At 44.3% G+C, this 23,431-nt stretch overlaps 1 pseudogene; it reads right to left on the bottom strand.

Annotated features, from left to right (window-relative positions):
- Window positions 1-2,724: 2,724 nt before the first annotated feature.
- LOC103300071 (receptor tyrosine-protein kinase erbB-2-like) lies at window positions 2,725-11,351 on the bottom strand (annotated as a pseudogene).
- Between the last annotated feature and the right edge of the window lie 12,080 nt (window positions 11,352-23,431).

Below are 23,431 nucleotides of genomic sequence, written 5' to 3'. Positions count from 1 at the left end.
ATGGGACTAAACTCCCAAAGCAACTACCTTGGTAGCAAACAGCAACTGTTCTATGTGCACATTAAACTATTTTCGTGACAACTGTCACTGTTATAGATGTTTTTGGGTCTTAGAGCTTTATGTTGGAAGCACACACTTGAAATGCCATTGGAGCTGTCATGTGCCTGTGAGGCTGCTACAGGTGGGTGCAGCCACTGACTGGATGCCTCCTGCGACTCTTGATGAAACTTAAGATTTAAGATTCTTTTATTTCTCAAAGGTGGTAACTGCTTTGACATGCAGTTTTTGTTTTGCCAATTTCCAAAGTCAGGCCTCTCACCACAAACACTTATTAATGTGCCAGGCACCATGCTAAGAGGTTTACTTACATTTTCTTATTTACTCCTATAGGGTGGGTACTATTATCATTACCATTTTACATATAAGGAAGCTGAGGCACAGAGAGGTTAAGTAACCGGCCCAAAGGCACACAGATAGTAAGGAGTTGAACCCAAGATCCACAGTATGGACATTTCTTCTCATTAGTACCATGTTCTTTTCCTTCATCCCATATTTCACAATTATAATTTTGTCTGTAACAGGATGTTGAGTGAGACCTTTCCTGTTGTCTTGGAATGACTGCCAAGGCCCAAAGGTGACAAAAGGGTTGAAGCACTCCATGTTTCTAAAGAGAGCTCAACCAGTCTCCAGCAGCTGAAGAGGCAGAACTGGTTCTAATGCCATCAACCCTGCCCCCATCCCAGGTCTATGAGGAGGAGGCTAAGCTGGAGAAGGGGGTGGGGATCTTCAAAGTCATGGGGGGAAGACACGGAGGGGCAGGTGGAGGGGGGCAGCAGAGCTCCTGTGAGAGTGTTTCTCCCTGAGGCCGGGAAAGGGGTGCTCCCTCCCTCCTCCACACCACAGGAGAGTGGGGGTGCATTGGGGGAGGGGCGTGCCTTGGGAACCACTGGTATCATATTTCCTGGCTGGACATAGTTTCATATTTCTTGGGCAGCAGTCCTGCAGTCTGAGCTGTGTCTATTTGTGTTCCAGGGGAAAAAGACATTGGAAAGAGAAAGCAGGGCTGCCAGAAAGGATGGCAAAGGGGCAGGGTCTCTCCCACAGCTTGGCCTGGCAGGATGCTTGCTTTTCCCATGGGTCAGAAGGACACTGAGGAAGATATTGGGCCTGAGCTGACTCGTTGGCTCCAACCCAAGATGACCACCTTCTGGATGAAGGGATCTCCAGCCACAAGCGTCTGTGATGTCAGCTGTAGGGGGTGGGGAGGAAGAGCTCAAGGCCCCCCCTTTGCACCACACCACTCCCCTTCAGCAGCATGTCTTACCCACTCTGAGAAGGCGGAAGGCTTTGGATCAGATACGAGATGGGAGTTTACATTGGCCTGGACTACATTTCTATAACTGAATGTGACAGGAAGTAATGGAATCTGCCTGAGATATTTATGGGGAGCAAAGAGGGAAGGAGATACTTTGACATAGCACAGTTCAGAACAGTGTTTGGACAAACTGGAACCATGTCATGTTTATTCTGTGTTGATTTGGAACTTCTTGGTGAAGTGGTATTTGCGTTTTAATTGTGAGTTCATTGATGTACCATCTCCCCTAAGTAGACTGTAGACTCCTTGAGGGCAGGAGCTGTCTGTCTCAGTTACTGCTCTATCCACAATACCTAGTCTGGTATTGTGAAGTGAAAAGTAAAAGACGTCATTGCAGGCATTGTTTAATTGATTATTAACCCTGGCATTCCAGATGTATGACCGGACCCTCCTGCAGATGGTTTGGAATCTTAGCTGCCAAAGGGCTGTTAGTAACAGGGCCTCCGGGCAGGGGTTTGAGAACATGTGCGTTATAGTCACATAGACCTGCGTTCAAAAGTCATCATGCACACTCTCCACTTAGGATCACAGTCCAGTAAGATAACCTCAGAGCTCCCCTTCCCTCATCTATAAAGTGCCTCCATCATATTGACAACTGAGGGTGGTTGTGAAATTTAAATGAGATCATGCCTGTAAAGCACTTACCACAGTACCTGGAACAGAGCAAATTTTTAAGAGATAGTCGCTGTAATTATTAGGGGGGTGCAAATAATGTTTTAAGATACATGTGACTTGAACCATAGGCAATCCCCCAAATATATTTGCAAATAGAGAAAGTAGGTATGGAAAAAGGACATCTCTCCCCCAGTCCCAGGGGTCACCTCCTTCTATAATACCCATTCTCCCTTTGAGTCCTTATTTCATCTTTTATAAAACACCACCAAAAATATAAGTAAAAACAACACAAAAAAGCACTCTGTACAGGACTAGACTTGGGCGCTTTTGCTGTTCCCTTCCCCCCTGGGGGCAGAGCCAGGACTTGGGGACAGTCTCTAAATGGATTGCTTTTGTCCTAGACACTCTCTCCCCCTCCTAGGCCCAGCTTCCCGAAGTCTTCAGTGCAGGGATCTGGAAGAAGAGAGCCAGGCTGGGCTGCTCCTTCAAGTGAGGAGATGGTGGCTGTGGCATCCATCGGACCCTTGATCTGCTGGGCAGGGCTCCTCTTCCAGCCAGGCTGGGCCCCTCCCAGCCACCTGGAATTAGAATAGAAAGGAAGGTTCCTAACATGGCCGATCCACTGGATGTGGTCCTAGGGCCTTCTCCCTATGTCATCCCTACACAGGCCAGAAGTCAGGTCTTCCTCACTCCTTGAGGGGTCAGCAGGGCCTAAGTGGACTTGGCTTTTTGGCTCACACTGGCATGTCCAGACCCACGTACTCAGGGTTTTCTGTTATAGGAGTCCCTTCAAAGGTGCTGGGTGGAGAGCCCTACTCTGGTGGGTCCTGGTCTCAGTAATAGAGGTTGTTAAAGGCTGAGCTGAAGGCTGGAGGAGGGTGGAGCTGAGAGGCAGCCCTGCCTCAGGGTGTCAAGTACTTGGTGCTCTCCATGGCACCCCCAAAGGCAAAACGTCTTTGACAACCCCATTCTTCCCAGGGGAGAGAATCTTGGGGGAGAGGGTCTTGGGCCTTTCCAGAGTGGCACCTGCAGGTTGAGGAGGAGGCAGAGGGTACTCTAGAGGTGAGGGGAGCTTTGGGTGAACTTCTAGCTGGTTCATGTATTCCAGGTGGGGGCTGCACCTTTGGGAGGCAATGTAGCCATCAATCTCAGGGAGTAGGGATACTGTGGGGTCTTATCTGTACCCCTGTAGAGGGCTGGGGTTATGTGGGGGAGGCTCGGCAGTTCCTGGGTCGCCTTCATTCCCAAGTTGCCATTGAACACATAAGAGCCCACCCCTTCTGAGGGTGCCAGGGATCCTGGGGAGCTCCTCCTCAGCGGGCTTCAGCCCCAGCGTCAGTTCACCACTGTCACTCTTGGTAGATGAGTTGTGATGCCTGCGGTGGGCCATGCCCCCAGCACCCGGGGCAGGGATTGGGCTGAAGAAGCCTTGCTGGGGTACTAGGCATTCCTCAGCATCCACCAGATCCCCCGTGTCGTCATCCACCAGCAGTGATTAGTAGAAGGTGCTGTCAAAGGGGCTGGCAGGGCCCCAGTCCTCACTCTGGATGATCACAAAGTGCTGGGGGATCCCTGGCCATGCAGGAGGATTCGGCCACCCACTCCCGGAACCAAAGCCGATGTTCAAAGTTAATCATCCCACATTTGACCATGATCCTGCAGACGCTGATGCTGCAGATGGGGCCTGGAGCAGCCGTTCCTCCTTCTCTAGCAAGTCATATTCCAGGCTGGGATCCCATCATAAGATTTGGTTCCAAAAATCCTCACCTCCTATACATATAGTATACATATAGTTCCACACATCACTCTGGTTGGTGAACCATCGGCGGAGAATGGGCTCTGGCACCATCCACTTTTGGGCACCTTGCCCCCATCTGCGTGGCACTCCGTCTCAGCAGTGTCCAGTAGCCGAGCCAACCCAAAGTCTGTGAACGTGATGTCGACATGGTTGGGACTCTTGGCCAGTATATTCCGGGCAGCCCGCTCCCTGTGCATGAGCGGCACGTCCTCCAAGTCGCTCATTCCCTTGGCAATCTGCACAGACCAGTTCAGCAGGTCCTGGGAGCCCAGGCGCCTGCAGTGCTCTTGGACATGGTCTAGGAGGCAGCCACAGGGCATAAGCTGTGTCACCAGCCAGCCGCACGGTGGATGCCCAGGAGGCATGACACAGATGGAGAACCCCCCAGCTATATTTGCTTCACCCAAGATCATAGGCAACTTTTTTTGAGTAGCTCGACTCGAAGCTTATCACATTAAGGCTAAGAACTTTCAAAGTCTGGGTGTGGAGTGTCCATGATTCTCTGCGTGGTACTGATGAGAAGAGGCTTCCAGGACCTTTGGAGTGTGTGATGTAGGAATCAGGTGAAGATTACATATGGGAAAGGGCTTTTAAACCATGGAGGGAAGCCTAGTGTGAGGACTTAGACACTTACAGCCAGAACACACTGCAAGAGTTAAAAATGGGCCTCTTGCAGGCTGGGGTCCTACTGTTTATTTATAGACATGCCTGGGGGAGTTAGAGAGGGGAGGGAACGCAAAGAATGTGTTTCTTGCAGGAGTTTGTGTGTGTGTGTGTGTGTGTGTGTGTGTGTGAGAGAGAGAGAGAGAGAGAGAGAGAGAGAGAGAGAGAAAGAGAGAGAGAGAGAGAGAGAGAGGGAGAGAGAGAGAGAGAGAGAGAGAGAGAAAGAGAGAGAGAGAGAGAGAGAGGGAGAGAGAGAGAGAGAGAGAGAGAGAGAGAGAGAGAGGGAGAGGGAGAGAGAGAGAGAGAGAGAGAGAGAGAGAGAGAGAGAGAGAGAGAGAGTCTTCCAGGTTCAGCTTTTTCTGGGCTTCCCTTTATCACACACACCCTGCCTTCTCCCTTCTCCCCCTCTACTCCCTTATCTCCAGCTGTCTTAGTACTACCTCCTCTGGCCAGTCCAGTCTGGATACCCTGTCTGACCTTGAACTATCACTCAATCCTTCTGGGTATTGCTCTAGCCAGGGAAAGCCGAGTCCTGGCAGAGGCTATGCTGAAAATAATTCACTATGAAAGCTGGGCTTGTTTTCTTCAAAGGGTGAAGCAGGCTAATGGGAAGGGATGAGCCAGTTCCCCCTCTCCACCTCACTCCCCCACAAGTCTTCTTTCTCTTGGAAACTACCTTTCCCCTTCCCGGGATGACCCCTGTTCTTAATGAAATGGGAGAAACGGAACGTCAAGTCTTGTTTCCTTTCCAAATGAAAAGAAGAGCACACTGAAGCGCATTTTAAATGCTGGCTGGCAAGTGTGTGGTGGGCTGGGGGAGGGGAGGAGGCTGACTTGCCCTTTCTTTGCTAGATATCTGGGAACCTAGCCCTCTCGTATTTTCTCCGTGGAACTTGAAGGGCAATGTATCATTGTGGGAGAGGTACTGCATTTTCTCCAAATAGAAACCTCGTCTTGCTTAGGGTCTTCTTCATTTACAAGGTCATTTGTGTTCATTGAACATGTTAGTATATAGAAGGACAAAAATTGGGCAGGACCCACCAAAGAAGTTTTAGGTAAGACCACTGCTGAAATCCAGGGCGTGTGACCAGGATAGCTGGAAAAGAAAAGGTAGGCTTTAAATATCGGGAACGGTAAGGAGTTGAATGAGTGGTATGCATAGGAATGACTTCTTGAGTAGAGACATGAATTGGTGGAATTTGGATGGACAGAGAGGAAAAGAGAGTGTTCTGGAAGGACAAAGAGCAAGGGCAAAGAGCAAGCGCAAAGGCAGAAAGGGGTGTGGCTATGGTGTGGTGGGAAAGCAGAGAGATAACCGTGCTTGGCTGTGATGCTGGGGGGTTGCAGTAAGGTCAGGTAGAAGTGAATAATGAGGATTGAGAAGAGTAGTCTTTTCTCTCTCTAGCTAATAGGAAGACAGACTGAAGTTTGTCTATCTGGAAGCAATGCAATGAGAGCAGAGGGTTAGAAAGTTTGGCCAGGATGGCTCAGGGAGAGAGATGGAAGGCAGACGTTTAGCTGGGGGGTTGGGAGGTGGGGTCATTATAGTCACCCAGGTGAGAAGGAATAGAAGCCTAGCCTGGGGTGGGCAGTGGGCCTTATTGAGTGAGGAGAGTAAGGCAGCCCTAGCCCTTCTGAGAGAGCTGCTTTTGTGGCCTTTGAGTGCAGAGTGAGAAGAGGTTCTTGGCTGGGCTAACTTGGTCATAGTTGTCCAGTTCTGAGAAGAGGTTTGCTATTACTTGAATAGCTCATATGACAGTGCTGGGTGCACAAATGCCCTTAGTGCTTCCTAACCAGCTCAAAGGAGGGGTATAACATCTGTGGCTGTTTGTTTCTAGTGGTTTGTTTTGTAGTTGACAGTAATGGTCCAGAACTGAAGGTCAGTGCACATGCTTTTTATTTAGCTTAGTACATTGTGTTTTTTAAAAATCATTATTGTTGAGACTATTACAGATGTCCCTCCCCCACCCCCTCACCATTGCCCTCCTTCACCCAGTTTCTGCCCCTCACTAGGCCTTCACCATCCTATTGTCTGTGTCCACAGGTAATGCATATCTACCTAATAAAAGAGTAACATGCTAATTTACCGTACCTTTGTGACACCCACCAGCCAATCAGGAGTGAGTATGCAAATTAACCCAACAAAGATGATGGGTTAATTTGCATATGCATGTGCCAAGGGCCTGGGGTGGGGCAGGATGCTTGCGTCATTGCCACGGGGATGATGCAGGCATTCTGCACCACACCAGCTGCTCTGGGCCTCTGGGCAGCGTGCGAAGGCGGAAAGGCGGCTCCCGCTAGAGTGAAGGCAGTGCTGGCAGCCAGGGGAAGGAAGGCCCATTCTTGCATGAAACTTCATGCATCGGGCCTCTAGTATGCATATAAGATCTTTGGTTAATCTCTTCAAATGCCCCACCCTTCACCCTCCTTCCCTCTGAGATTCATCAGTCTGTTCCATGTTTCCATGCCTCTGGTTCTATTTTATTCATCATTTTATTTTGTTCATTAGATTCCTTGTTTGCATATTTTTATTGTTTTAGCTTAGTACGTTTTTCTTCATGGGAAATCCAATCCTCATAATTCCAATTACTAACTCTTTCATTAGACAGGAGTCATATGTTTATCAACCATTTTGTTTCCAAGAGCCTGTAACTGAACAATGATGACTTCTGAACAGTCAAATGGTCAATGAAGAACTTGCACTAAAGTTTATTATAAAGAGGCATCTTCCGCCCTGGCCGGTTTGGCTCAGTGGATAGAGCGTCGGCCTGCGGACTGAAGAGTCCCGGGTTTGATTCTGGTCAAGGGCATGTACCTTGGTTGCGGGCACATCCCCAGTGGGGGGTGTGCAGGAGGCAGCTGATCGATGTTTCTCTCTCATCGATGTTTCTAACTCTCTATCCCTCTCCCTTCCTCTCTGTAAAAAATCAATAAAATATAGTTTAAAAAAAAAAAAAAGAGGCATCTTCCTTAAGGACTTCCTGACTCAGAGCCTGTTTCCTATTACTTTGCACACAATTCTAATTAAATTACCTTCTTGTTTCCTAGCCCACAGATCAATGGAGGATTAGAATGGGTTTGTGTATGTCAAAAAAGTGTGTGTATTTGTAAATGTGTGTGTGTGTGTGTGTGTGTGTGTGTGTGGTAGGTCACATTGGCAATGGTTAAATGAAGTAGTTAATAATCAGATAGAAAGGGATAAGACCATTCTATTTGAATTATTAAGAGAAGGTTAAGTTATATTTCAAATATTCTGTTTAAGGAGATTGAGAAGGACATACCACTTTTCAGAAAGATTTCCATCCTTATGAGGAATAATAAATTCTGATGTCTTCAAGAGCCAGCAGGTAATGTAAATTAGTGAAATGGACTGCATATATACAATGGAAGGTGTGGTGCAAAGACATGGAAATTCAATTTAAAAAATACTGTCAGTGCCAATTGAAACACATGCCAGCTGAATTAGCCAGCAGGCTGAGAATGTGCAATTTCTGATCTAGGTGCTTAAATAGTGCTGGAAGATTTGAAAAGTCCTGAATGAGGGAGAGTTTGCTTCCTACATGCAGGTAAATGAGTTGTTAGTCTACATATATGTAAGTTCAGGTGGCACGTCTAGCGATGGTGAAGTCTGTTTATTGATTTAGGCTGGCAGACTATCACAGGTTGTGATGGCCTTTAAGAGTTTTTCCTTTACATAGTTAACAAGAAATTTATAAGTTTTAAGAAATATAAAACTGGCTGAATTGTGTGCAAGATCTTAGAAGAATTGTAGGAAAACATTTCTAAATAATAAGATCAAAGATATTGAGACCCAAGTGAAACTCAATGATGATGAGACAGACCATTGAAGAAAAATAAAATGATGGAAACAAAAAGAAGATCCAAATGTCGTTGGACTGTTGAATTAGAAGTACAGGATATGAATAATCAACTTGTAGGACTTGACATAGAAGAGCATGAGATGGGAAGTTCAAATTGCTTGCATCTTCTCCCATTTGTACAAAGAGGCCTTTTAGCTTCTAAAAAAGACAGGTCCCTATATACATTGCCTCATTAAGGACCACAGGAATGGACTTCTGACACAATCTGCTTATATATGCCAAAACTATTTTGTCACTAATTACATGTGGGAATCAAGAATTTGCTCAGCCGAAACCGGTTTGGCTCAGTGGATAGAGCATCGGTCTGCGGACTGAAAGGTCCCAGGTTCGATTCCGGTCAAGGGCATGTACATTGGTTGCGGGCCCACGTCCCCAGTGGGGGATGTGCAGGAGGCAGCTGGTCGATGTATCTCTCTCATCGATGTTTCTAACTCTCTATCCCTCTCCCTTTCTCTCTGTAAAAAATCAATAAAATATATTTAAAAAAAAAAAAGAATTTGCTCAGTTGGATTTAATGTATTATATTTGAAAACAAAATGAATTGCTGTTATAAAAAAGCAATATATGAATACATATATCAATATATGAATAAATAAAACACGCCCATCTTTTCTAATAACTACTAAAGGCTGCTTAAAAAGTATGTTATGCCACATGTAATTATTTTGTTCCCCTTAAGTGAAAATTATTTCCTATTGCAATTTTTTAAATTTCCTTTGGGTGAGAGAAATAACATTGTCCTTGCTTTTCCTGTGCTCCTTTTCCCCAACCCTAAGGAATAGTCAATTGTAATATATTAAGAACCTGGAAATACCAGCAGATACTGTAAGGCAGGAGATCCAAAGGTGAAAATCAGCAGAAGTGGATTTCATTCCTGCTTACATGTTGGAATCACCCGAAAGCTTTATAAACACAGATGCCCAGGCTTTTCCAAAAGAGAGTGTTAATCAATTGGGTTGAGGCCCAGGCACCTGTGTTTTTAAAGCTCTCCCAAATGATTCTCTTGACAGCCAAGGGTGGGAACCTCTGATCTACAGGAACCAGAGGTGGGCTGCAAAGGTTGTTAAGATGCCCCAAAGATAAAGTGCAAGAGCATCGAGAGAACAATGAATTGCTCTCTCATCAAGACACGGTCCAGAAAAGAGGCAACTGCCTATTGTCTCAGTCTTTATTGCTCTACTTCCCTGGCGAGAGAGAAAGCCCATGCATGCTGGATGCTAGAAGTAGCTGGAAAGTGCGAGGGAGAGAATAGAGACAGTGGGGCAGAATTTATTTATAACTTGCAGTCGGCAAGGAAGGACAGAGAGACCCTGTGAAACGCCTCATTTGGCCAATTACAGGCCCAGTTAGTGACTTCAGCTGCATCTATTCTGGTGTCATAACCGTGTACTGTAATTAATCTGATCCTATCTTATTCTAAGTCACCTCAAAACCTTTGTGTAATGAGTAGGATTTGAGTAAGATCAATTTTCAAATCTGCATATGGTTTGCACTGAGGATTTCCTAATGTTGGAATAGATCTGGCATCTAAACTTTGGGGGAGAGGCCAAGCCGAGAAAGATTCTGAAGAGGCGTGAAAGGTGAAGGTGAAGGACTTGGGAAGAGAAATCTCCAATCTCTTAGGTTGGATGAGGTGGCATTTACTGAGACAGATAAATGCTGGAGACGCATTGACTGATTAGGCTGAACAGGAGTTTGCCAGCCATCTGACTCAATTATCTGAATTTATAGGGGAGAAAAGTAAAGAGAAGGAGATTAAGACTCGCTGAAAAGCAAACACAGCTGAACTGTTACCCAGAGTCTATTTGTGGCGAAGCTGAAAAGCTATCCAGGTGCTTCTGGCCATTGTACTTTTTTTTTTTTTTTAATATTTTTATTGCTTTCAGAGAAGAAGGAAGAGGGAGAGAGAGATAGAAACATCAATGATGAAAGAGAATCATTGATTGGCTGCCTCCTGCATGCCTCACACTGGGGATAGAGCCCACATCCCCGGCAGAAGCCCGGACTAAGAATCGAACTGCGATCTCCTGGTTCATAGCTCCATGCTCAACCACTGAGCCATGTTGGCGGGGCCCGCCATTGTGCTTTAATGAGAATTACCTTTCCTTGTCTCTCAACTCAGTTTAGTTAAATAAGAGAATGGAATCTTGTGGAGGATAGAGGAGGAGGGTAGGCCAACAGGAACAAGTAATAGGTATACTAGGACCTTTGATGTAGGCAAACTGGGTGAATTGCCCAGAGGAGTTATGGGATATTCAGAAAACTTCAGGAAAGCAGTGGCTGCCTACAGTGTGTTTATCAGAGGCCATTAGCACCAGAATTTAATTAATATTTATAGAGGATTTTTTTGGTGTACTAATAACATTTAATTCTCACAACAACCCTTTAAGGTGAAATTCAAATTATTCCTATGTTATGGGAAACTGACGTTCAGAGAGGGTAAGTCACTTTTCCAAGGTCACACAGCTTGTCAGTGTGGAGGATTGGGGAAAGCCCACCAAGTCCAGGGCTCTTTCCATGGAGCCACTGTGTGTCTGGGCAGTATATGAATTCCAAAAGGGACTCCAAACTGGGAAGTTGTTTGTGTGTGTGTGTGTGTGTGTGTGTGTGTGTGTGTGTATGCAACTGCTCACTTGGATTTTTAGTACTTTAATTTAGAACTCAAAAAGTCAATTTGTTCACCTATTTCTGTAGTAGAGAGTGGGCCTTGTTAATCTATAAATGTCACAGGTCAACTTTTCTTTGGCTACCCAGAGCTCGGCTAAGTTGGTTTGGTTTTACTGTGTCCTGTTCTTAAGTAAAGAAATAAAGAAAAACAAAATGCAATTAAAATAAACAACAAGTAAGAAGTTGTTAATAATTGCAATTTTGTTAAATTCCTCCTGGTTTTTTTTCCCCAAAATTCAAAATTATTTAATTTTTCTGGGCCTTTATACAATAGAGTAGTGGTGGGTGGGAAAGGGGTTTGCTGCTGGATAAAAGCAGAACTAACCCCAGCCCCCCAAACCCTTACCTCCATTCCCACCATCTCTCTTCTCTCCCTTCTTTTATTTTTTTCTTTTCTTTTCTTGTTCTTCCTTCCTGCCCAGGTGGAGCTGGTCTCTCTTATTGGGTGACAAATAGGGACTGTGGGTTTGAATAAATATTTTTATCTGTGACTTGAATGATGGGATAGAAGGAGTCTCAAGATGAGGGTATTTCCTATATGAGATGAGTGAGACTTAGATGAGGGGACCTAAACCCCAATCTATCATGTACCACATTTTCAAGAGCCTTGATGTGCTGCTGTAGACCCTGGAGAGAGACATAGGCCCTACCCTCCAGGGCGTGCAATCCGCTCAGAGAGGCTGTCCTGAATAGCCCTGAGAAGATGGGATCTAGAAGACAGCCTGGAGTAAGCACTCTCAGCCTGGAGGGAGAATGAGGAAGACTGTGGGGAAGGAAAAATTTCATGGGGGCAGACCCAAGGCACTGCCCTAATACCAGCAGTAAATAACCCCAAATTGGGGCGGCAAACCTACTGAGTCAGACAGACCAGTACTTAAGTCCAGGCCATGTCTTTACAAGCTGTGCAACCCCTTTGAGCCTCATTATCTTTACCTATAAAATGGAGCTGACATATATACCTGTCTTATTAGGCCGTTGTGAAAATTTATGGTATATCACATGTAAAGCACTTATCTGAGGACTTGGCTCTCAATAATCAATATGGGGCCAGACTTTGTCTAGCAGAGAAAAGTTGACCTTTCTGTTTTCCTTAATGCACGAGGCTAGAAAGCAGAAGATTGAACTGAAGCACAAATACATCATTTCTCTTTAGAGGACTCAGCAGGGAGATTGACAATGAGCATTGGAAAAAATTCTTCCTTTAACCATTTGTACGCCATGAGCATCTATAGATGCAAGCGGTGGACCTTTTTTAATTAAATTCAAAATATCGTGGCAGTTAACTGGTTAATTTCCCAAAATTTCTGTCTTCTTGTGAACAGATTGTCAAGCAAAACTCAAATGTCTAGTAGGACAACTGTAAACATGATTATTCCTTTGTCCAGAGAAGTCCTTCCTTTTGAAATCAATTATTTTAATCCAAATGATTGAGCTGGGCTACTGGACATCTCTGCTTCAAATTATATTTGCTTTGGGAAATCCAGAATTTCAGGAGAATTGAATGTTTCTTAGCAGATGTTTTGCTGTTTTTGAAGAGTAGAAGAAACCTTTGCCAGTAGAGCTCACATTTACATCATGATGTTTTCACTGTCACTGGTCCCAAAAGCTGGGCTTCTTATTGGTTTTCGAGTGAGTTTATTTTCACAAAATCAATATGGGTGTGATGAGATTTGATAAGCCCTTCCTACAGGAAAGAACAACATTCTAAAGTCTGACTTGCTTTTAGAAATCTTTGGCCCTAAATCAAAGTTGGAGGCATATTTACATTTGGGGGTAATAAAGATCAACTGAGACTTGGTACACAAGCAAATGAACATAAAATTGGACCCTAAGGGGGAAGAATTGCAGCTTTGATAAATGGCAACCTAATTTGTAAAAGAGATGCCTTTATTTAAACACCATCATAGCCAAGTGGCCTGGGATGAAGACTTTGCAATAGGTTCCTAAGCAGACCACACGAGGTAGGGCTCTGAATTGCAATGGATCCTTTCATTTACCACTAAATTAGTCCCTTCTTAAAATGATGCTGGCTTCTGAAAGAAGGTTTTCATATTGAAAGGGGAATTTACTTGCAAGAGCTTGTCTAATCTATTATATAACTCTGAATAATTTGCCCTTTCAGGTCAACATTACTGGTGTTTGAACCAACCTTGCAGTGCCTTAAACATAGAAGGATTCAACTTAGTTTTATTCCTTTTTAATCTGAAGTTTTGGAGAAGCCACCCTGATGTTGACACATGTTCCACATTTTCAATTTAAATACATGATTTATCTTCTGTGTTTTGGAGGTTGCAGTTCAGTTTTGTAAAACTAACAGTCATTAGGATGATAAACTGTTATTTGTGCTCATTGTGGCTCCACACTAGCAATGATTGAAATGGATAAACCCAAGGTATGCTGTTTTGGCAGCTGTCTTGTTTGTTATTTATTAATCAAGGGGAGGCTGGTTTCTTCCTTTGGGCTGAAGCCCATTCTCCAACTTCTGTGTGGGGAGAGGGGACGGGTGGTAATGACCAAGAGCTTCAAATGATCATCTTCCTCCCATCTAACAGTTACTAGGTGCTGACTGTGTGTCAGGCACTGGGTTAGACCCTCGAGATTCACAGGTGAGCAGAACCAGGTACAGTCCAATAGAGATCCCAGAAATAAATCATGCATGCATGGTCAACAGGCCTTTGACAAGGGTGCCAAGAATCCATAAAAAGCAAAGGATAGTTTCTTCAATAAATGGTTTGGGAAAACTGGATATCCACATGCAAAAAAAAAAAAAGAAAAAGAAAGAAAAAAAGAAAGAAAGAAAAGAAAAGAAAAGAAAAAAAAGAAAGAAAAAGAAAAGAAATTGGATAAGGAAAAATCTCCTTGATGTTGATCATGGCAATGATTTTTTTTAATGTGACTTTAAAAACATAGGCGGCAAAAGCAAAAATAAGCAAGAGGGACTACATTAAACTAAAAAGCTTCCACCCAGCAAAAGAAACCATCAACAAAATGAAAGGCAACCTATGGAATGGGAGAAAATATTTGCAAATTATTTATCTGATAAGGGGTTAATATCCAAAAAAATAATATTGAGTTATATGTAAGGAATCCATACAACCCAATAGCAAAAGCAAAACAAAACAAAAAACCCACCCAAATAACCCAATTTGAAAATAGGCAAAGGACCTGAGTAGACATTTTCCAGAGACATACAAATTGCCTGGCACATAGTGAAACCTCACCAACTACTCTATTCTTATTAGTTCTGAACATGTCTGTTTCCTTGTTAGTTTTGCCCAATGGCTCAGAGCTGTCTAGAGTCCAGTCAGGAACTCCAGCCATATTTCTTAACACCCAACATATCTCTTAACATTCCAGTGTTCCTCCTGGAATTTCAGGCTGCCTTCAATCACAGGGCCTCTTGAGTTTTCTGTGTATTTGATAACTGAGGAACCTTGTTAAAACACAGATTCTGATTCAGTTGGTCTGAGGTGGGGCCTGAGCTTCTGCATTTCTAATACCCTCCCAGGTAATGCCCATACAGCTGGTCTATGGTCCACATTTTAAGTGGTGAGGATCTATACCAACCTCACTGAACTCTTTGAGACTATCCGAGTCTCTGGGGGAGAGTCAGGAGCCTATGGAAGGAGGAGGGACTCAATCTATAACACCTGATCTGGCCACGGCACATCATGGTTTGCTTCGCTCTCCTAGTCTGACCCAGTGCCCACCTGCAGTAGTTAGTCAATGTCATCAGGCCACCATCAGAAGCCCTGTTCTTGAGCATTGAATTAGAGAGAGAGAGAGAGAGAGAGAGAGAGAGAGAGAGAGAGAGAGAGAGAGCGCGCTATTATTTCAGGCCAGCAAGCTAGAAATCCAGGTAAGAGTTGATATTAACGTCTTGAGTCTGAAATCTGTAGGACAGGCCAGAATGCCTTGAGGCAGAATTACTTCTTCCCTGGGAAAGCTTAGTTTTTGCTTTTAATGCCTTCTATTGATTGGATGAAGCTCACTTACATTCTAGAGGGCAATTCGTTTTAAAGTCAACTCCTTGTAAATGTTAATCACATCTGCAAAATACTATCACAGCAACATCTAGACCAGTGTTTCTCAACCTTTTTCACCTCACAGCACATATAAACTAATTACTAAAATTCTGCGGCACACCAAAAAATATTTTTTGTCAACCTGAAAAAAAATTGGTATAATTTTGATTCATTCATACTGGATGGTTGTTTTTATTTTTAAAATCTTTTTAAATTTGACAATCTAAAGGAAAAGAGGTCAGTGCGCCTGACTAAATAGGCAGGTATTGCATGCTTTAAAAATTCTTGGCCACAGCACGTTGGTTGAAAATTGCTGATCTAGACTAGTGTTTGACTGAACAACTGCCTGGGCACCATAGCCTAGCCAAGTGACACATAACATGAAGCATCATAAGAGCCAAAAGGCTTGGTCTGTTCCATGGCTTGAGATCTTCCGCACCATGTCAGAGTGTGAATGAGTCTCTCAAACACACCTCCCTTCTGGGACAAAAACTCCATGGGCCTGACTCCCATCTTGGGGTTTGAAGAGTGGCATTACAATAGAGTTGCCTGTGACAGTGGCTGTGCTCTGTTCTACCCAACTTGAGCCCAGTTGACCAACGTTTTGGCATTGGAGGCTAAATTTCTTATGAAAAACAAGAAAGTTACTCTAATTCAAATAGCAGTTGCCTTAGAGCAGTGGTTCTCAACCTTTCTAATGCTGCGACCCTTTAATACAGTTCCTCATGTTGTGGTAACCCCCAACCATAAAATTATTTTCGTTGCTACTTCATAACTGTAATTTTGTTACTGTTATGAATCGTAATGTAAATATCTGTGTTTTCCGATGGTCTTAGGCCAGTGGTCGGCAAACTCATTAGTCAACAGAGTCAAATATCAACAGTACAACGATTAAAATTTCTTTTGAGAGCCAAATTTTGTAAACTTAAACTTCTTCTAACGCCACTTCTTCAAAATAGACTCGCCCAGGCCGTGATATTTTGTGGAAGAGCCACACTCAAGGAGCCAAAGAGCCGCATGTGGCTCGCGAGCTGCAGTTTGCCAACCACGGTCTTAGGCGACCCTGCTACCGGTTCTCAACCTGTGGGTCGCCTAAGACCATCGGAAAACACAGATATTTACATTACGATTCATTAACAGTAGCAAAATTACAGTTATGAAATAGCAACGAAAATAGTTTTATGGTTGGGGATCATCACAACATGAGGAACTGTATTAAAGGGTTGAGGCATTAGAAAGGTTGAGAACCACTGCCTTGGAGTGTCAAGTTCCGGGTTGAGTATTCAGACCCTGTTTATGTGGGGGCCATACCACCAGCCTGAAAGCAGTGGGTGGTTCTTCCCAGGGGGTCTTGGACAGCTGCTAAGACCTCTGCTGTGGGTAGACCAATTCTGGCCTCATAGGAGAGGTAAATTTCACAGTCCTCAGGGAAATGCCCAAGAGCAAACATCATGCTGTGGGATCGTGGTAGCAGGCATGCTCAAGACTGCTACCCAATTTAACTTTGTACAGCTTTCCCACTACACCTTTCAGTTTGTGATTTTAGTTTATCATCAATATAATCTGGCAGATAGACAGGGTAGAGATTGTTAACCTCCATTATTTTTCTTGATGGGATGAAATGGTACAATTTCCTGGCCTAATGCCTTAGGCTAGATGGCAAAAGAGAAAATGCACTGCTGTGGAATCCAGTAATATGAATTGAAATTCCTTCTCCATCCCTTACTCGCTGAGTGATCTTAGACAAGTAACCTGAGTTCTGTAAGCGTCGGGTTCCATATTTGCAATAATGAGCTTGAATGTTTGAAATGAGGATTATATGTACTAATGTAGCTCATCTAGTATGATGTATCTGCCATCTAGGAAATGCTTGAAAAATGGTGATGACTTTTTGGTATTACTGCAATAGACATGCCTTGGGATGCTGCTCACCCACAGGACCCCAATATGGTGCTGTTTCCATCCACAGCCCTTAAGGAGGTGCCGGCTGAGGTGCCTGGTTTGTACTGTGTGGCATACTGGTCAGTCATACCTAATTGTCTGACCCAAGGTGGGCTTGGATTCCTCTGGGATTGGAATTGGAACATTGAGGAACTGAGCCATTGAGCTGCAGGGAACTGAGTTGAAAAGCTATGTAATCTTGGGGACTAAATTAACTAGGATGATTGCTGTATACGCTGAGGTACTTGCAGAGAAAGTCCTTTAACAAGAGTAAGGAAGAAATGAGCAGAGGCACAGGGAGAAGAGATGGATAATGCAGCCCTTAAAAGAGAATCGAAGTTCTTAGTATCGTCTTGGTTCTCATGAAGGCAGGAGAATTCTTTCTTTCCCTTGCATTCCATGGGACCTGTGTCCTTATAATGAGTCACCTTCCCTTTTCCTGGGCTGGCTTGAGTCGGTATCTGTTCCCTGTCACGAGAAGATCAATGAACCAAACAGATGAAGAAATGGGGCTTCTGAGATGTAGAATGAGTTGGTGAATCTAGACACCCAGTCCAGGGCTCATTTTACTGTTCTTTGCTGCCGTGTAATACTCCTTATCTCTCCTTATCAGCAAGTGCAGTTGTTATGGCTATGATTCCCTTGTCTTGGCTGCTGAGAGTCTGTTGGGGAAGAGGTGTGGCTGTCAGGACAGATGTGGTGCTCGTCCTGCCCTGAAGTGTCTCCTTGGTGACTTCTGCTTCTTCTCTGTTCTATGCGGCTGCTCTCCTAGGCTCAGCTCAGAGCAATGACGGTGCTTTGGGTGTTTTCCCCCTTGAGCTGGGCACCAGCTGCTGGTGGCCTCCCTGTCTATGTTTCTCTGAAGGGGAGAAGTTATTGGGTTAGTGGAGATGGATTTCAGGGAATCTGGTTCAACTTGACTCCCACTCAATGAAATCATCTGGCTTGGAAGGGCATCATGAGGGCTGGAGTGTTGAGGGAATCTGGATACCACCTCAGAGGTACTTGGTTCTCACATGGGCCAGAATGTTGAGCATCCCATGAGGTTGGCTAGAACAATGCTTCCCAATTTTGGGATCATTGAAGGGCTGGCTACATTAGAATCACAAGGATGCTTATTAACATACAAATCCCTGAATCTCTCTGATTTAGGATGTCTGGGATGAGGCTTGGGAGGCTCTCATTTTAATACCAGATGGTTCCGATCATCAGCCATGATGGAAACTGTCCTCAGGTAGATGTCCCAGTTGATGTCAGTCTAAAAATCTCTAAAATGGTCTTGCAGCAAACACTATGTATGAAAACTTCTGTAGTCTAATTCCCCAGTTCATGTTATGGTTAAATTATGTGCCCCCCCCCCCCCCCCCTCCAATTCATGTTGAAGTCCCAAACCCCTACTACCTCAGAATATGACCTTATTTGGAAACTAGAGGCCCCATGCACGAAATTCGTGCAAGGGACTTGGCCCTCACAGCTGTGGCAGCTTGCCTCGGCCCTCACAGCCCCGGCTTCATCCAGAAGGTCATCCAGAAGGATGTCCGGAAGGTTGTTTGGCTGTCCGGTCTAATTAGCATATTACGCTTATATTATTATAGACAGGGTCATTGCAGATGGAGTTAATTAAGATGGTGTCATACTGGAGTAGGTGGGCCTTTAATCCAATACGACTGATCTTCTTATTAAAAGGGGAAACTTAAACACAGAGACAGACAGATACAGGGAGAAGGTGATGTGAAGACACGGGGAGAACTCCATGTGAATTATGCTGTCACAAGGAACACCTGGGGCTACCAGAAGCTGGAAGAGGCAGGGCAAGATCCTTCCTCTATAGGTTTCAGAGGGAGCCAACACCTTGATTTCAGACTCTACCCACCAGAACTGGGTGACAATAGATTTCTATTGTTCTAAGCCCCCCAGTTTTTGGTACCTTATTATGGCAGCCCTTGAAAATTAATACAGATGCTTTTAATTTGTTAGTTTTTAATATCAGCTACTCTCCACTTCATTCTTTTGAATTCTCTGTCTGTCTTCTTGGGTGTGAGATGAAGGTTCCACAAGGCTGGGGTGTAGCCCCTGAGAATGGTCTTGTGGCTAGGGTGGGGTGCAATGTTTAGGATTCAGAAACTCTTCATGCCTGTGAGGAATGTGACAGTGCCCCATGAAGTAAAAAAGAGGCCTTAATGTAGAAAAGGCAGGCTAATTATACCCTTTTAACCCTCTTGTGAATCTGACCAGACATTTTCAGTAGCCAAGCATCCATTAATAATGGTCAATTCTGTGAGTTTGAAGTTTGGGATTGTAGGAGGGAGAGAGGCCATTTATATCTGTGTCCAGATACGTGTATTACACAGAAGTTAGAAGCAGGGCTCTGGAGCCAAAGTGCTTCTGTGTGGTTTTAGGTAAGTTGCATCATAATCACCTATAGGGCTTGTTGAAATTCTTTGCTGGCCCCATCCATGGCGTTTCTGATTCAGTAGGTCTGGAATGGGGCATAAGGAATGCTCATTTCTAACATGTTCCCTGGTGATGTTAATGCTGCTGGTCCGGGAACTGCTAAGCTAGTTTCTCTAAGCCTCTGCTTTCCTATTTGTCAAATGGGTTCATGATGTTTCTAAATTCCAATCCTCTTGTGAGGATTAAGTGAGGTGAGCGACATGAGGTGTTTAGCACATTGCTATGCGTAGAGCTCAGTAAATTTTAATGAGCATTCACTGTTTTTAATGCAAATTGAAGCCCTCTTCTGTGGTTGGCTTGCTAAATCATTCTAAGCTGTTTCAGAGTCAGGAAACACTCGAAGGTGATTCTGGATGGGATGCAGAGAAATGCCACCTCCTGTTGGAGTTTTCAGAGAAGTAAATTATCCTCCTGAAACTAAGGGGCCCCGATTGCTATGCTGAGGCTGTATCTCCTAATGTGCCAGCAGTTGGGCCCTAGATGAGGCCATCGATAGAGGTGGGATTAGAAGGAGAGGAGAAGGGTAGAGTCTCACCCGCAGGCTCATCAAGCAGAGAGCCCTGGTGGTCATCCTTAGGAGTTTGCGGGCATCACGCTGCCCAAGACTGCAGCTGGCAGCCTCTGCTACTCTGCGCAGGGCACTGCCTGTCCGTTCAGAAAACATTCCACGGTCGGAGCCCTTTCCCACACTCCCAGCTAAAGACAGCAATTGTCTGGGAGTCCAAGTGTTAAGTGTTGGGGCCTTTCAGAAGCCACTGTATATTGTTTGCCCCGTGTCTCCTCCAGTCTGGGCTGAGTGCAGAAAAACAGACTGTTCATGGGTTGGCCATCCTAACTCAGTATGACATCCTGGCACTGAGTCTTCTCATTAGCTTGGTTCTTGGGATTCCAGCTTTGGAAGCAGGGCAGTTTGTGTCAATAAAAAATGCTTTGTCTCTGGGATTCTGGCCCCACCAGAGGACTGGGGGCTCTGGTTGGGAGCTGCTGGCTTGTTGCTAAGGTGCTTGGATCTTATCCAAGTTCACATTTTCCAGGAAGGTGGAGAATAGTTAATGATTACAAAGCTCTGGAAATGTATATGCTGGTTTTATTCCAACACCACTTAAAAACACTTGATTACCAAGAGGAGGAGATTTCTGGTTTTGTTTGTTTTTTGTGGAGGTTGAACTTGGAGGGTAAGATTGGGTCCTTTTTTCGTATGTATATTGGTGAAAGCTCCCCCTTCAATGTAGTGAGCTCTTCTTGAGCACCTACTACGTGCCAAGTAGCAATGTGAGGGACAGTAAGAAAAAGATAGCACTCTTCCAGTTTAGTTGGAGAGAGATGCATCAGGTGAAGAGGTTATGGTGTCAAGATACAGAGAAAGGCAGCTGACATCGGAGAGAGAAGAGGTAAAGACATCTCACCTTCTGTTTTCATATTTTAAAGGAATTTTTTTGTGTGTGCCACAAACATAAATCTTTCCCCTGAACATACCTGCCTTCTCCTGCTATAGGGACTACTAGTATCTCTTTGAAGCCAAATTGTCTCTGAGTAACCTGCCCTCTCCACACTGCCTCCGCGCCCCCCGCCCAAATCCTAGTGTGGCTGCGCATGTAGACTCACCATATAAGTTAATGAGCGAACTCATTTGTTTTCTTGCCTGCTTATTTGTGGGATTTTCCTATCCTGTATTTTCACTTGGACAGGTTTCAGCTGAATATTGGTTCATTGTCTTTCCCACTAGTGTATATCATCCCAGCGGGTAGGAACCTTCTCAGACTAGTCTGTCTTGGCAGCCAATTGAAAAGGCCAAAGTGAAATCATGGGCAATTATATACCATATTATTTACTAAATCCAAGTATACCAGGTCTTAGGTATACACTTTGAAGCTAAACATTTTATTTACTACAAATAAAAGCAAGGCCGCTTTTATAGTTCCACTCTGTGTGAAGTCCACTCATAACTTACCACCCCTCTCTCTTATTTTATGGGATAATGCTGGCTAGAAATAATTTTTAAAAAACCAAACAAGCAGGCTTAACAAAGCTAAACATAGTCTTTACCATAAAATCCAACAATCATGCTCCTAGGTATTTACCTAAGTGAGTTGAAAACCTGCACACAAATGTTTATAAAAGCTTTATTAATTATGGACAAAAATTGGAATCAACTAAGATGTCCTTCAATAGGTGAATGGATAAACAAATGGTGGCGCATCCATACAATGGGAAATTATTCAGGGTTAAAAGAAATGCACTATCAAACCACAAAAAGATATGGAGGAACCTTAAATACATATTGCTAAGTGAAAGAAGCTAGTTTTTGGTTGTTTCGGTTGTTCTGGTTGTTCCGCCGTTTGGTCTATTTGCATATTAGCCTTTTATTATATAGGATCATTATTATTACCACTACAGTAATAATTATATTCAGGAAGCCATTATGGAGCAGAACTCAGGCTTAAGAAATAATGCATTCATTCATTATTCTAAATAAAAGTAAAATAGCTTGAGTGCCTTTCCCCCACTCCTCAGGTAGAATAGAATGTCAATATTAGTCATTAGTGGGGCCACCCCTGTCCCTTCTATTGGTATTAAACATGATTCCTGGTTCTGGGAAAATGAGGGAGGACCATAGTTACTGGGCTGTAACTCATGGTAGCTCCATTGCTATATCACTCCTTTTGCTTCCCTATGCTGGTGTCTGGTTCTGTGATCTTCTGCCATCTGCTCAAGACTGCTTCTTGGAAGGGACTTCCGGCTGTCCTGGCCTTGCTCTGCATTGCAAAGCTTAAGCCTTCTGACCACAGCTCAAGGCCAGTCTCTAGAGGCATCTGGCAATCACCTCCCATCCAAGGTTAAGCCTCTCTGGGACACTATATGGGAGCAGGGTACATGTCCCTGCCTCTCAGATACTCCCCACCCCCATGTCCACTGTTCTCTCCCTCCAGGAATTCTGCTTGCCTTTTCTTTAAGAGTCTACCACAAGCATTTGAAAGCTTGCTCCCCAACATATGTTGTTAACTAGGCTCAAATAAACTTATAAAAAATAAATAGTCTACCAACATCTCGTATCAACCTCATCTATATCTTAACAGAGCTGGGCTTTAGAAAACAAAGGTCCCTAAACTCTCCCTTGATGCAAGAGAAAGTCAGATCTCCTGCGTAAAAGGATAAGGGTGAGTGGGTGGGTGCGGGGGAGCAATAGGGAAAAAAATGCTTTTCTTTCTTGAAGAGCCTCTACCAGACATTTCCCCGTGGGGCTATCCTGCCACACTGTAATTGCTGGTGGTAAGGAATTCAGCCATCTATTTTAAAAACAAAACCACTTTTCATGAACCAAATATCAATTTGTGTCAGACCTCGGGCTCTGGGCCGGGGCCTTCAGAAGATGCCTCACCACATCAGACATCTACTGACAGTGGCATCTCATCGAGCTGGGATAATTCCAAAGTCTGCACAAAACGGTATAAGCTTATACGGTCAAAATTCCCCATGGTTCTGCATCAGGAAAGTAATCCTTTGCAGAATTTTCACTTAGTTCATCACAGAGATCTTATCTTCTAGTATTTGGACATACCATTCTTTCTTTGGACAAACACCAATTCATTTAGATATTTAAAATACTTAGCTTGAAACACACCAATCACCTTCAGTGTCCTGTGATGCTCTTGCTGAGAGGTCTGAGGGGATCTAGTCTCCTGAGGGACAGCTGGTCTCCACCTCACATCCAGGGCTATATGCTCCTGGAGGGCAATGACAGGAGGAGTCAAAGGCACCACTTTAATTGTTCTCTCTCTTCTTCCCTCTCTCTCTGTCTCCATCTCCCCTCTCCCAAGTGCATTTAGTTGGCTTGGAGTATGCAGGGGCTCCAGTGTGCCATGAAAATAGTAGCTGCTTGCTCTGTGCCAGGCCCTGGTGTGTCAGACAAGCCTCACTCTCAGTCTGCTTCCTGATCTCTCTGACCTTCCTAGTGGCACTTCTTTGTAGGCTGCCATCTTGGATTGTCCCTTGGTGGCTCTTGCAGATTTTT

This window comes from Eptesicus fuscus, chromosome 17 (assembly GCF_027574615.1).
Source record: "Eptesicus fuscus isolate TK198812 chromosome 17, DD_ASM_mEF_20220401, whole genome shotgun sequence".
Lineage (NCBI taxonomy): Eukaryota > Metazoa > Chordata > Mammalia > Chiroptera > Vespertilionidae > Eptesicus > Eptesicus fuscus.
Note: the sequence above shows the minus strand (reverse complement) of the source record. Positions and strands in the feature narration are given on the sequence as shown.